The sequence below is a fragment of the Theropithecus gelada genome, chromosome 2 (assembly GCF_003255815.1).
Source record: "Theropithecus gelada isolate Dixy chromosome 2, Tgel_1.0, whole genome shotgun sequence".
Classification (NCBI taxonomy): Eukaryota; Metazoa; Chordata; class Mammalia; order Primates; family Cercopithecidae; genus Theropithecus; species Theropithecus gelada.
Genome location: NC_037669.1, coordinates 43,756,417 through 43,770,807, shown reverse-complemented (window position 1 = coordinate 43,770,807; position 14,391 = coordinate 43,756,417).

The window sequence follows — 14,391 nt, the reverse complement described above, 5'->3', positions numbered from 1 at the left end:
ATAAAAGTAGAATATGAAGGAAGGATGACAGATAGAATGTAAAATAATAGAATGTAATCCCGAGTCCACATTTGTTTATGTTGTTATTTCTATTCTTTCAGACTTTTTAAAACTATGGGTTTAAGTGTTCTGCAAAGTCTTACACAAAAGCCCAGTACAGTACATGAACTACAGAAAAGCAGAACTGCTCTGAACAAGGAAGAGGTGGGAGATCTGAGTTCTGGTCCCAGCACCCACTTCAACTCCAGCCACCTCCTTGGAATCCGGGGTTCTGCAGCTTGAAATAATCAATTTGGATTTTAAACTTACTTGTAACATAATAATAATCATAGGAACTTTAAAATAATATTTTGTACTAAATTTTAGAATTATTATAATAAGTGATCTAATAAAACAGTCTTTTCCTGAAAGATGCCCAGTAAATTCTCAATAGAAGTTACTTAAGGAATTATAGGGTGTGGCTATGGGGAAGACAATAGATACATTTTATTTTCTACCTTCTACACTGTTTTCTTTCCCTTTTTCTTGCAGTTAGCATTTATATTTTTATGGTTAAAATATTAATTTAAACTTTTTTCAGATTTTGATATTCTCATTAGTGGCTTTTTAATAAGAGAGACTCGGGTTGAAATCCCAATGCCATCACTTACCAGCTGTATGATTTTATCTCCTCTTAAATGCAGGTGGGAGGTGGGGAGTAATTATAGAATTTTGGGGTGCTGATCTAAAGTGATAACAATTGTAAAGACTTAGTACTTGGGTATGTAATACATTTTCCCTGCCCCTGCCCCTGCCCACATGACTTTTCTGTACTTTAAATTGCTACTATCTTATGTATTATCCTTATATAACAGGAAAAGTTAACCTTTGGTTAATACATAAGATAATAAGATTTAAAGAATAATACATAAGATAACAGGATTTAAAGTACAGAAAATCAGTGTACAGTGAATATTTATAGGAACAAATCTACAAATCATATTTTAAGGCTGGTATGTCTGTATTTTCATATGTTAATACTCCTGGTCAAGGAACTGATATTTTTTTAAGAAGATTTTAACCCTCTCCCACCCCCACCAGCATCTAGTAACTACCATTCTACTATCTGCTTCTGTGAGTTCAACTTTTAAATATTCTACATGTAAGTGAGATCATGTGATATTTGTTTTTCTGTGCCTGCCTTATTTCATGTAACATAATGTCCTCTAGGTTCACCCCATGTTGTTGCAAATGAAGGATTTTCTTCTTTTTGAGATTGAATAGTTTTCCATTGTGTGTATATATACCATGTCTTAGTCTGTTTCTGTTGCTTATAATAGAATACCTAAAACTGGGTAATTTATAAATAAAAGGTATTCATTTATTATAGTGTGGAAGCTGAGAAGTCCAAGGTCAAGGGGCCTCATCTGGTGAGAGCCTTCTTGCTGGTGGGGTCTCTGCAGAGTCCCAGGGCAGTCCAGGGTATCACATGGCAAGGGGGCTGAGCATGCTAGTTCTCTTCTTATAAAGCCACCACTCCCATGATAACCCATTAATCCAATAACCCATTAGTCTATTAATGGATGACCCAAACCCTTCTTAAAGACCGCATCTCTCAACACTGCCACATTGGCGATTAAATTTCAACATGAGTTTTGGAGAGGACAGATATTCAAACCGTAGCACCACATTTTATTTATTCATTTATTTGCTGATGGGCACTTAGGTTGATTCCATATCTTGGCTACTGTGAATAATGCTGCAATGAGCATGGGAACGCAGCTATCTCTTCAACATAGTGATTTCATTTCTTTTGAATATATACACAGAAGTGGAACTGCTGGATCATATAGTAATTCTACTTTTAGTTTTTTGAAGGGCCTCCAAACTGTTTTCCATAATAGCTGTACCAATTTACATTCCCACCAACAGTGTATAAGGGTTCCCTTTTCTCCACAAGAGAGTAATCTCTAAACAAATAATTAGCCTTTAGAACACAAGAGCAAACTGAAGCACAGTTGTCTAATATGCAAATTGTTTTGTTTTACCTAGGTTTTACCTAGGCTGTCAGTAGTTGTCTGGTCCCCACATCAGAATTACTGGGGAAACAAAAAAATTATTCCCCAGGCTTCATCCTAGACTAACTGAATCAATTTCTGGAGGTAAGACCCAGGTATACATGTTTTGTTTTGTTTTGTTTTGTGTTTTGTTCTTTGTTTAAAGCTCTGCAAGTGAGTCCGTTGTGCAGCTAGACTTGAGAACCAGCAGGCTTTTAGCCTTAGCCTACCAATGCTGATCTAGGTAGATTTAGTACATTCATGAGCTAAGGTGAGCTAATATATTATTCAACACCCATGTAAGATTAATAAATTGTGACATCTTACCGTCTTTTCCTTCCCTTTCCTTCTCTTTTGGCTTTATTTATTTATTTATTTATTAACAAGGACCAAGCAGTGAAGGGGGCCAAGCCAGAGAAGGGATTCAGAGACAGGAAGGAAGTGCAGCGGATGTGCATAGACGGATGGGAGATCCAGGCTTGCAGAATAAACCTCTTGCAAAAGTAGTAAAAATAAATGGGCACCCCCTCCCCACCAAGCCACCAAGCCAAGGAAAATTTTCTACAACTAATGTCACTTTGGGGCAGTGGGGGCTAACTTACGTTGTTTCAAAAGGCCTAAGGAAACATAGTTTCTCACTGAAGGAAATTTATTTTGTCTTGACACACCAGACATTATGTGCTAGGTTTGTGTGTTTGCACCATGGTCTTCTTCAGGTATTTGTGCAGATCCTCTTTGTCTCTAGTCACTAGCCAGAGTTTAGGGGAACTGGTACAATCTAGCCCCCACTAACTCTTCAAACTGACCAGCTCAGGCTTCTTTTTAGAACGAGACTCCAAACTAAGGAGAAATTTTTAGAAGTAGAATAAAATGTATATAATAGGAAATGATACAAACCAACTTACAAAAATCAGTTGTATTTATGTATATTAGCAATAAATAATCTGAAAAAGAAATTAAGAAAGCAATTCAATTTTTAATAGCATCAAAAAGGATAAAATATTTAGGAATAAATTTAACCAAGGAGGTGAAAGACTTGTACACTGAGAACTATAAAAGATTGCTAAAAAGAAATTAAAGAAGACATAAATAAATGAAAGACATTCTGTGTTTATGTATTGGAAGACAATAGTGTTATGATGACAATATTACCCAAAGTGATCTACAGATTCAATGCAATCCCTATTAAAATCCCAATGTTTTTGCAGAAATAAAAGGAACCCATTCTAAAGCCCATATGGAACCTCAGAGAGCCCCCAATAGCTAAAACAATCTTGAAAAAGAACAACAAAATTGAAGGTTTCATATTTCCTGATTTTAAAACTTACTACAAAGCTACAGTAATCAAAACAGTGTGGTACTGGCATAAGGACAGATATATGGGCCAATGGAATGGAATGGAGAGTCCAGAAATAAACCCTTGCATTATATAGTCAGCTTATTTTCAACGAGGGTTGAAACCAATGGGTAAACAACAGTCTTTTCAACAAATGGTGGTGGAAAAACTGGATATTCACATGCAGAAGAATAAAGTTGGACCCTTACGTTATACCATGTACAAACATTAACTCAAGATGGATGAAAGACCTAAATTTAAGAGCTCAACTGTAAAACTCTTAGAAGAAAACATAGGGAAAATTTTTATGAAATATTGGATTTAGCAATAGTTTCTTCGGTATGACATCAATAACATAATCAACAAAACAACCTACAGAATGAGAGAAAATATTTGCTAATCATATATCTAGAAAAGGATTAATAGTCAGAATATATAAATAACCCTACAAGTTAATAACAAAACAACCGAATTTTAAAATGGGAAAAGGAATTGGATAGACATTTCTCCAAAGAAGATACTCAAAAACGATGCTCCACAATTTTAGTCATTAGGGTAATGCAAATCAAAATTACAATGGAATACCACTTTATACCTGCTAAATTGACTACTATCAAAAAATAGAGAATAATATATATTAATGAGGATGTGGAAAAACTGGAACCCTTGTGCATTGCTGGTGAGAATGTAAAATGGTACAGCCATTGAAACAGTTCAGTGGTTTCTCAAAAAAGTTAAAAAATAGACATTATATGACTCAGCAATTTCATTCCTAGGTATGTTTTATTTTAAAAAGAATTGAAAATGGTCAAACAATACTTGTATGCCAATATTCATATTATGCATTATTCATAGTAGCCAAAATGTAGAAACAACCCAAATGTCCATTAACAGATCAATGGATGAACAAAATATGCTAGATGTGAATATTACTCATCTATAAAAAATGAAGTTTTGATATATTCTACCTGGATAAACCTTGAATACATTATGCTAAATGAAATTAGACAAACACAAAAGGACAAATATTATATGATTACACTTATATGGGGTATCTAGAATAGGCACATTGATAGAGACAGAAAGTAGAATAAAGTTACCAGCTGTTAGAGGGAAGAGGGAATGGGAGATGTTGCTTAATGTGTACAAAGTTTCTGTTTGAGATTATGACAAAGGTCTGGAAATAGATAGTTACACAATGTGGTGAATGTACCTAATGTTACTAAATTGTACACTTTAAAAATGGTTAAAATTGGCTGGGCACAGTGGCTCATGCCTGTAATCCCAGGACTTTGGGAGGCCAAGGCGGGTGGATCATGAGGTCAGGTGATTGGGACCATCCTGGCTAACATGGTGAAACCCTATGTCTACTAAAAATACAAAAAATTAGCCAGGTGTGGTGGCACACACCTGTAGTCCCAGCTACTCAGGAGGCTGAGGCAGGAGAATCACTTGAAACTGGGAGGCAGAGGTTGCAGTGAGCCGAGATGGAGCCACTGCACTCCAGCCTGAGTAACAGAGCGAGACTCCATCTCAAAAAAAAGTTAAAATTATATATTTTGGGTTATGTATATTTTGCTACAATAAAAAAGTGAAAAAATTAGCATGACAGGGATGAGTTGTGAAATGGTTTGAATTTGTGTCCCCACCCAAATCTCATGTCGAATTGGAGGAGGGGGCTGCTGGAAGGTGATTGGATAATGGGGGTGGATTTCCCCTGTGCTGTTCTTGTGAAAGTTTAGAAAATTTGCAGCCTGACCATATGGTAGTAAAGAAAAACCCATTTTCTTGACAGAAAGTCAAGCTGGCTGCAGAAATTTGCATAAGTAAAGTGGAGCCAAATATTAATAGTCAAGACAATGGAGAAAATGTCTCCAGAGCATTTCAGAGACCTTCATGGAAGCCCCTCCTACCACAGGCCTGAAGGCCTAGGAGGGGAAACTATTTCGTGGGCCAGGTCTAGGGCCCGGCTGCTCTGTGCAGCCTCAGGACATAGCACACTGCGTCCCAGCTGCTCCAGCTTCAGCTGTGACTAAAAGGGGCCAAGATACAGCTCATATCATTGTTTCAGAGGGTGCAACCCCCAAGCCTTGGCAGCTTCCATGTGGTCTTGGGCCTGGGGGTGCACAGAAGGCAAGAGTTGAGTTTTTGGGAACTGATATGCTTTGGCTCTGTGTCCTCACCCAAATCTCATCTTATAGCTTTCATAATTCTCACACGTTGTGGGAGGGACCCAGTGGGAGATGATTGAATCATAGGGGTGGGTCTTTCCTGTGCATTTTTCATAATAGTTAGTGGGTCTCACGAGAGCTGATGATTTTAAAAATGGGAGTTTATCTGCACAAGTTCTCTCTTTGCCTGCTGCCATCCATGTAAGATGTGACTTGCTCCTCCTTGCCTTCTGCCATGATTGTGAGGCCTCCCCAGCCACGTGTAACTATAAGTCCATTAAACCTCTCTTTCTTCCCAGTCTTGGGTATGTCTTTATCAGCATTGTGAAAATGGACTAATACAGTAAATTGGTAACAGTAGAGTGGGGTGCTGCTGAAAAGATACCTGAAAATGTGGAAGCAACTTTGGAACTGGGTAACAGGCAGAGGTTGGAACAGTTTGGAGGGCTCAGAAGAAGACAAGAAAATGTGGGAAAGTTTGGAACTCCCTAGAAACTTGTTGAATGGCTTTGATAAAAATACTGATAATAATATGGACAATGAAATCCAGGCTGAGGTGGTCTCAGATGGAGATGAGGAACTTGTTGGGAACTGGAGCAAAGGTGACTCTTGTTATGTTTTAGCAAAGAGACTGACAGCATTTTACCATGGCCCTAGAGATTTGTGGAACTTTGAACTTGAGAGGGACGATGTAGGGTATCTGGTGGAAGAAATTTCTAAGCAGCAAAGCAGTCAAGAGGTGACTTAGGTGCTGCTAAAGGCATTCAGTTTTAAAAGAGAGGCAGAGCATAAAAGTTCAGAAAATTTGCAGCCTGATAATGTGATAGAAGAGAAAATCCCATTTTCTGAGGAGAAATTCAAGCCTGCTGCAGAAATTTGCATAAGTAACAGGAACCGAATGTTAATCCCCATGACAATGGGGAAAATGTCTCCAGGCCACATCAGATACCTTTGTGGCAGCCCCTCCCATCACAGGCCAGGAGGCCTAGAAGGAAAAAGTGGTTTCATGGACCAGGCCCAGGATCCCTTTGCTGTGTGCAGCCTGGGGATTAGGTGCCCTGTGTCCCAGCTGCTCCAGCTGTGGCTAAAAGGGCCAATATGGAGCTTGGGCTGTGGCTTCAGAGGGTGCAAGCCCAAAACCATGGCAGCTTCCACATGGTGTTGAACCTGCAGGTACACAGAAGTCAAGAATTTAGGTTTGGAAACCTCCACTTAGATTTCAGAGGATGTATGGAAACGCCTGGATGCCCAGGCAGAAGTTTCCTGCAGGGGCAGGGCAGTCATGGAGAACCTCTGCTAGGGCAGTGCAGTAGGGAAATGTGAGGTCAGAGCCCCAGTGCAGAGTCCCTACTGGGGCACTGCCTAGTGGAGCTGTGAGAAGAGGGCCACTATCCTGCAGATCCCAGAATGGTAGATCCACTGACAGCTTGCACTGTTTGCCTGGAAAACCACAAACACTCAATGCCAGCCCATGAAAGCAGCCAAGAGGGAGGCTATATCCTGCAAAGCCACAGGGGCAGAGCTGCCCAAGTCCATGAGAACCCACCTCTTGCATCAGTGTGACCTGGATGTGAGACATGGAGTCAAAGGAAGACAATTTGGAGATTTAAGATTTGACTCCCCTGCTGGATTTTGGACTTGCATGGGGCCTGTAGCCCCTTTATTTTGGCCAATTTCTTTCATTTAGAGTGGCTGTATTTACCCAATGCCTGTACCTTCATGGTATCTAGGAAGTAACTAACTTGCTTTTGATCTTACAGGTTTATAGGTGGAAGGGACTTGCCTTATCTCAGATGACACTTCAGACTGTGGACTTTTGAGTTAATGCTGAAATGATTGAAGACTTTGGAGGACTATTGGGAAGGCATGATTGGTTTCGAAATGTGAGGACATGAAATTTGGGAGAGGCCGGGGATGGAATAATATGGTTTGGCTCTGTGTCCCCACCCAAATCTCATCTTGTGGTGCCCATAATTCCCATGTGTTGTGAGAGGGACTTGGTGGGAGATGACTGAGTCATGGGGATGGGTCTTTCCTGTGCTGTTCTCATGATAGTGAATGGTCTCACAAGATCTGATGGTTTTAAAAATGGGAGTTTCTCTGCACAAGCACTCTCTCTGCCTGCTGCCATTCATGTAAGATGTGACTTGCTCCTCCTTGACTTCCACCATGATTGTGAGGCCTCCCCAGCCAGGTGAAATTGTAAGTCCATTAAACCTCTTTTTCTTCCCAGTCTCAGGTATGTCTTTATCAGCAGCTTGAAAACGGACTAATACATGAACCTCCACCTAGATTTCAAAGGATGTATGGAAATGCCTGGATGTCCAGGCAGAAGTCTGCTACAGGTGCAGAGCCCTCATGGAGAACCTCCACTAGGGTAGTGTGGAGGGGAAATGTGGAGTTGGAGCCCCAACAGAGTCCCCACTGGGGCACTGCCTAGTGGAGCTATGAGAAGAGGGCCACCATCCTTCAGACACCAGAATGGTAGATCCACTGATAGTTTGCACTGTGCACCTGGAAAAGCTGCAGGCACTCAATGCCAGTCTGTGAAAGCAGACATAGGGCCTGTACCCTGCAGAGCCACTGGGGTGGAGCTGCCCAAGGACTTGAAAGTCCATCCTTGCATTAGCATGTCCTGGATGTGAGACATGAATTCAAAAGAGATTATTTTAGACCTTTAAGATTTGATGACTTCCCTGCTGAGTTTTGGATTTGCATGAGGCCTATAGCCCCTTTGTTTTGGCCAATTTCTCCCTTTTTTTTTTTTTTTTTTTTTTTTTGAGATTGTGTCTCCCTCTGTTGCCCAGACAGGAGTGCAGTGTCATGATCTCAGCTCACTGCAGCCTCTGCCTCCTGAGTTCAAGCGATTCTCCTGCCTCAGCCTCCAAGTAGCTGGGATTACAGGCATGCACCACCACACCTGGCTAATTTTAAAAATATTTTTAGTAGAGACAGGGTTTCACCATGTCTCTGGTCTTGAACTCCTGACCTCAAGTAATCCACTTGCCTTGGCCTCCCAAATTGTTGGGATTTCAGGCATGAGCCACTGCACCTGGCTGCAATTTCTCCCTTTTGGAATGGGAGCATTTACCTAATGCCTATATCCCTTACTTGTCTCAGATGAGACTTTGAACTGTGGAGTTTTGAGTTAATGTTGAAATGAGTTAAGATTGGGAAATTGTAGAAAAGGGATCATTGTATTTTGCAGTGTGAGCAGGACATGAAATTTGAGAGGGGCTGGGGTGGAATTATATAGTTTGAATTTGTGTCCCCACCCAAATCTCATGTTGAATTGGAAGAGGGGTCTGGTGAGAAGTGATTAAATCATGGATCATGGGGGTGGATTTCCCCCTTGCTGTTCTCATGATAGTGAGTGAGTTCTCACAAGACCTGATGGTTTAAAAGTGTATGGCACTTCCCCCTGCACACTCTCTCTCTCCTGCCACTATATGAAGAAAGTGCTTGGTTCCCCTTCACCTTCTGCCATGATTGTAAGTTTCCTGAGGACCCCCAGTCATCCTTCCTGTTAAGTCTAAGGAACTGTCAGTCAATTGAATCTCTTTTCTTCACAGATTACCCAGTTTCAGGTAGCTCTTTACAGCAGTGTGAAAACTGACTAATACAAGTTGAAAGAAAAAGAAGAGCCAGATAAAAGTGAGTGAGGGAAACAGAGCCAGGAAATCTCAGAAGTCCAGCCACCATATATATTTTTTGGCACTACTCAGAAACAACAAAAGGGAAAGCTTTGTGAAGTTTGAAAAACTGTCTGGACCAAACCTCCTTTTAAAAGTTCAAGAAAACAAAATTCATGTAAAAATGATCAACAAAAAAATACTAAGTTCAACTCTCATGTAAAGTTACTAGAAAAAAGTAAGTAAAGATCATAATAACCTCTAGAAAGATATTCTCAAAAAAAAAAATTAAAGCTATAATGTCCTAGAAGAGCAAATACACATTGAGTGACATAAAACATGAAAGAACAATATACATTAGAATCAGAGAAGCTCAGAAATTGGAACAGAATTCATAGAATAATTAAACATTTTAAAAAGCATTTGAGAAATAAAGATTAACCTATAAGGAACACAAGAACAAATAAATATAATTAATAAAAGCTTAAAAGAAAAGAAGGCAAAAAGGAGGGAAATTTATAAAATTAAAAATAAATGAAGAAAGAAAATTAAAAAGATTTAAGGGAAAGTGACAAATATTGAAGATAAAAGAGGTTCAACATGCAGATAACAGAAGTCCCTGGAGAAGCAATCTAAAGCAATCCAAAACAGAAAAAATATTTAAGACTGTAACTGAAGAAAATTTTCCTGAAATTAACAACATATATGCATTTGAAACTACATTTTGAAAGAAATACACACTGTTTACTTTCAGACTAGAATGACCAAGAGACATTCTAATAAAATTAGTGGATTTGAAAGAAAAAGATAGTTATTTGGGCATCTAGGCAAAGTGAGAAGGTGCTGTCTACGAACCAGAAAGAGGGCTCTCAACAGACACTGAATCTGTTGGAGCCTTGATCTCGGACTTCCCAGCCCCCAGAACTGTAAGAAATAATGTTTCTTCTTTATAAGCCACTTATTTTCTGTGTGTGTGTGTGTGTGTGTGTTTTTGTTTTTTTTTTTTTGTCGTTGTTACAGAAACCCAATTGGACTAAGACACCAAGTAGTTTGTATCCAACAAAATTGACCTTCAAGTAAAATGGCATGAACAAACTGTAAGCAACATGCAAGAACTCAGAGCATATTCTTTCCATAAGCCCTTCCTAAGGAATCTAGTAGAGGACAAGCTTTGAGACAATCAAAATGACTAAAGATACACAAACATAAGGAACTAATGGTAAGCATTAAGTATATATTTGAGCTTTAATTAGGATTAGAATTGTAGAATTGTAAAACTAAGACTAAATTAGGATTAAATAGGAAGATTATGGTATAGAATGGCTATAGAAGCTGATAATTTAGATAGAGTATAACTATAAAAGATGGATAGCATATGCAAAAAAATTAACTGTTTTCAAGAATCAAAACTGATGATGGTAGTATTAATATTGTTATTCTGAGATTATTATTGTATGTTTAATGCAAACTAAAGCAAATTAGTAAATTGAGATATTCTAATTTCATCATCCCTTTTGTCCTTGAGAACCAGAATTCTCTACATGAAAGAAAGGATGTCCTAATGTAATATAGAATATGTTAAGTAAAAACTACAGTCCGGAAATTAAATTGGAAATAATATGTGTCAGGCCTCTGAGCCCAAGCCAAGTCATCGCATCCCCTGTGACTTGCATGTATACGCCCAGATGGCCTGAAGTAACTGAAGAATCACAAAAGAAGTGCACATGCCCTGCCCCGCCTTAACTGATGACATTCCACCACAAAAGAAGTGAAAATGGCTGGTCCTTGCCTTAAGCAATAACATTATCTTGTGCCTGGCTCATCCTGGCTCAAAAAGCTCCCCCACTGAGCACTCCTGCCTGCCAGAGAACAACCCACCTTTGACTGTAATTTTCCTTTAGCTACCCAATCCTATAAAACGGCCCCACACTTATCTCCCTTCACTGACTCTCTTTTCAGACTCAGCCCACCTGCACCCAGGTGAAATAAACAGCCATATTGCTCACACAAAGTCTGTTTGGTGGTCTCTTCACACGGACGCGCATGACATTTTGGTGCCGTGACTCAGATCAGGGGACCTCCCTTGGGAGATCAATCCCCTGTCCTCCTGCTCTTTGCTCCATGAGAAAGATCCACCTATGACCTCTAGTCCTCAGACCCACCAGCTCAAGGAACATCTCACCAATTTTAAATTGTGTAAGCGGCCCCTTTTTTACTCTCTTCTCCAACCTCTCTCACTATCCCTCAACCTCTCTCTCCTTTCAATCTTGGTGCCACTCTTCAATTTCTCTGTTCTCTTAATTTCAATTCCTTTCATTTTCTGGTAGAGACAAAGGAGACACGTTTTATCTGTGGACCCAAAAATGCCAGCGCCGGTCACGGACTGGGGAAGGCAGCCTTCCCTTGGCATTTAATCATTGCAGGGACGCCTCTCTGATTACTCACCCGAGTTTCAGAGGTGTCTGACCACGCTGCAGGGACGCCTGCCTTGGTCCTTCACCTTTAGCGGCAAGCCCCGCTTTTCTGGGGGAGGGGCAAGCACCCTGACCCCTTCTCTCCCTGTCTCTACCCCTTCTCTGCTTTTCTGGGGGAGGGCAAGAACCCCGACCTCTTATTTTTGCACCCCAACTTCTTATTTTTGCGCCCCGACCTCTTATTTTTGCACCCCAATCCCTTACTTCCGTGCCCCAACCCGTTTCCCACTTTTCTGGAGGGCAAGAACCCCCGAACCCCTTCTCTCTGTGTCTCTACTCTCTCTTTTCTCTGGGCTTGCCTCCTTCACTACAGGCAACCTTCTACCCTCCATTCCTCCTTCTTCTCCCTTAGCCTGTGTTCTCAAGAACTTAAAACCTCTTCAACTCACACCTGACCTAAAACCTAAATGCCTTATTCTACAATGCCGCTTAACCCCAATACAAACTCGACAGTAGTTCCAAATAGCCAGAAAACAGCACTTTCGAATTTTTCCATCCTACAAGATCTAAATAATTCTTGTCGTTAAGTGGGCAAACAGTCTGAGGTGCCTGACGTTCAGGCATTCTTTTACACATCGATCCCTCCCTAGTCTCCGTTCCCAATGGAACTCGTCCCAAATCTTCCTTCTTTCCCTCCCGCCTGTCCCCTCAGTCCCAACCCCAAGCGTCGCTGAGTCTTTCTAATCTTCCTTTCTTTTTTTTTTTTTTTTTTTTTTTTTTTTTGAGACGGAGTCTCGCTCTGTCGCCCAGGCTGGATTGCAGTGGCCGGATCTCGGCTCACTGCAAGCTCCGCCTCCCGGGTTCACGCCATTCTCCTGCCTCAGCCTCCGGAGTAGCTGGGACTACAGGTGCCCGCCACCACGCCCGGCTAGTTTTTTGTATCTTTTGGTAGAGACGGGGTTTCATCGTGTTAGCCAGGATGGTCTCGATCTCCTGACCTCGTGATCCGCCCGTCTCGGCCTCCCAAAGTGCTGGGATTACAGGCTTGAGCCACCGCGCCCGGCCTAATCTTCCTTTCTACAGACCTATCTGACCTCTCCCCTCCTCGCCAGGCCAAGCTAGGTCCCAATTTTTCCTCAGTCTCTTGTCCCCAACCCTATAATCCTTCTACCACCTCCCTTCCTCACACCCAGTCTGGCTTACAGTTTCGTTCCTCGACTAGCCCTCCCCCACCTGCCCAGAAGTTTCCTCTTAAAAAAGTGGCTAGAGCTAAAGGCATAGTCAAGGTTAATGTTCCTTTTTCTTTATCCGACCTCTCCCAAATCAGTTAGTGTTTAGGCTTTTTTTCATCAAATATGAAAAACCCAGCCCAGTTCATGGCCTGTTTAGCAGCAACCCTGAGACGCTTTTCAGCCCTAGACCCTGAAAGGTCAGAAGGCCATCTTATTCTTAATATGCATTTTGTTTTATTACCCAATCTGCTCCTGACATTAAATAAAACCCCCAAAATTAAATTCCAGCCCTCAAACCCCACAACAGGACTTAATGAACTTCGCCTTCAAGGTGTACAATAATAGAGTAGAGGCAGCCAAGTAGCAACTTATTTCTGAGTTGCAATTCCTTGCCTCCACTGTGAGACAAACCCCAGCCACATCTTCAGCACACAACTCCAAACGCCTGAACCGCAGCTGCCAGGGGTTCCTCCAGAACCTCCTCCCCAAGGAGCTTGCTACAAGTGCTGGAAATCTGGCCACTGGGCCAAGGAATGCCCGCAGCCCGGGATTCCTCCTAAGCTGTGTCCCATCTGTGTGGGACCCCACTGGAAATTGGACTGTTCAACTCTCCGGGCAGCCACTCCCAGAGCCCCTGGAGCTCTGGCCCAAGGCTCTCTGACTGACTCCTTCCCAGATCTTCTCAGCTTAGCGGCTGAAGACTGACGCTGCCCCATCACCTCGGAAGCCTCCTGGACCATCACAGATGCTTTGGGTAACTCTTACATTGCAGAGTAAGTCCGTCCCCTTCTTAATCAATATGGAGGCTACTCACTCCACATTATCTTCTTTTCAAGGGCCTGTTTCCCTTGCCTCCATAACTGTTGTGGGTATTGACAGCCAGGCTTCTAAACCTCTTAAAACTCCCCAACTCTGGTGCCAATTTGGACAACATTCTTTTATACACTCCTTTTTAGTTATCCCCACCTGCCCAGCTCCCCTATTAGGTTGAGACATTTTAACTAAATTATCTTCTTCCCTGACTATTCCTGGGCTACAGCCACACCTCATTGCTGCCTTTTCCCCCAGTTCAAAGCCTCCTTCACATCCTCCCCTTGTATCCCCCCACCTTAACCCACAAGTATAAGATACCTCTACTCCCTCCTTGGCGACTGATCCTGCACCCCTTACCATCTCATTAAAACCTAATCACCCTTACCCCACTCAACGCCAATATCCCATCCCACACTTTAAAAGGATTAAAGCCTGTTATCACTTGCCTGCTACAGCATGGCCTTTTAAAGCATGTAAACTCCCCTTACAATTCCCCCATTTTACCTGTCCTAAAACCAGACAAGGCTTACAGGTTAGTTCAAGATCTGCACCTTATCAACCAAACTGTCTTGCCTATCCACCCCGTAGTGCCAAACCCATATACTCTCCTATCCTCAATACCTCCCTCCACAACCCATTATTCTGTTCTGGATCTCAAACATACTTTCTTTACTATTCCCTTACACCCTTCATCCCAGCCTCTCTTCGCTTTCACTTGGGCTGACCCTGACACCCATCAGGCTCAGCAAATTACCTG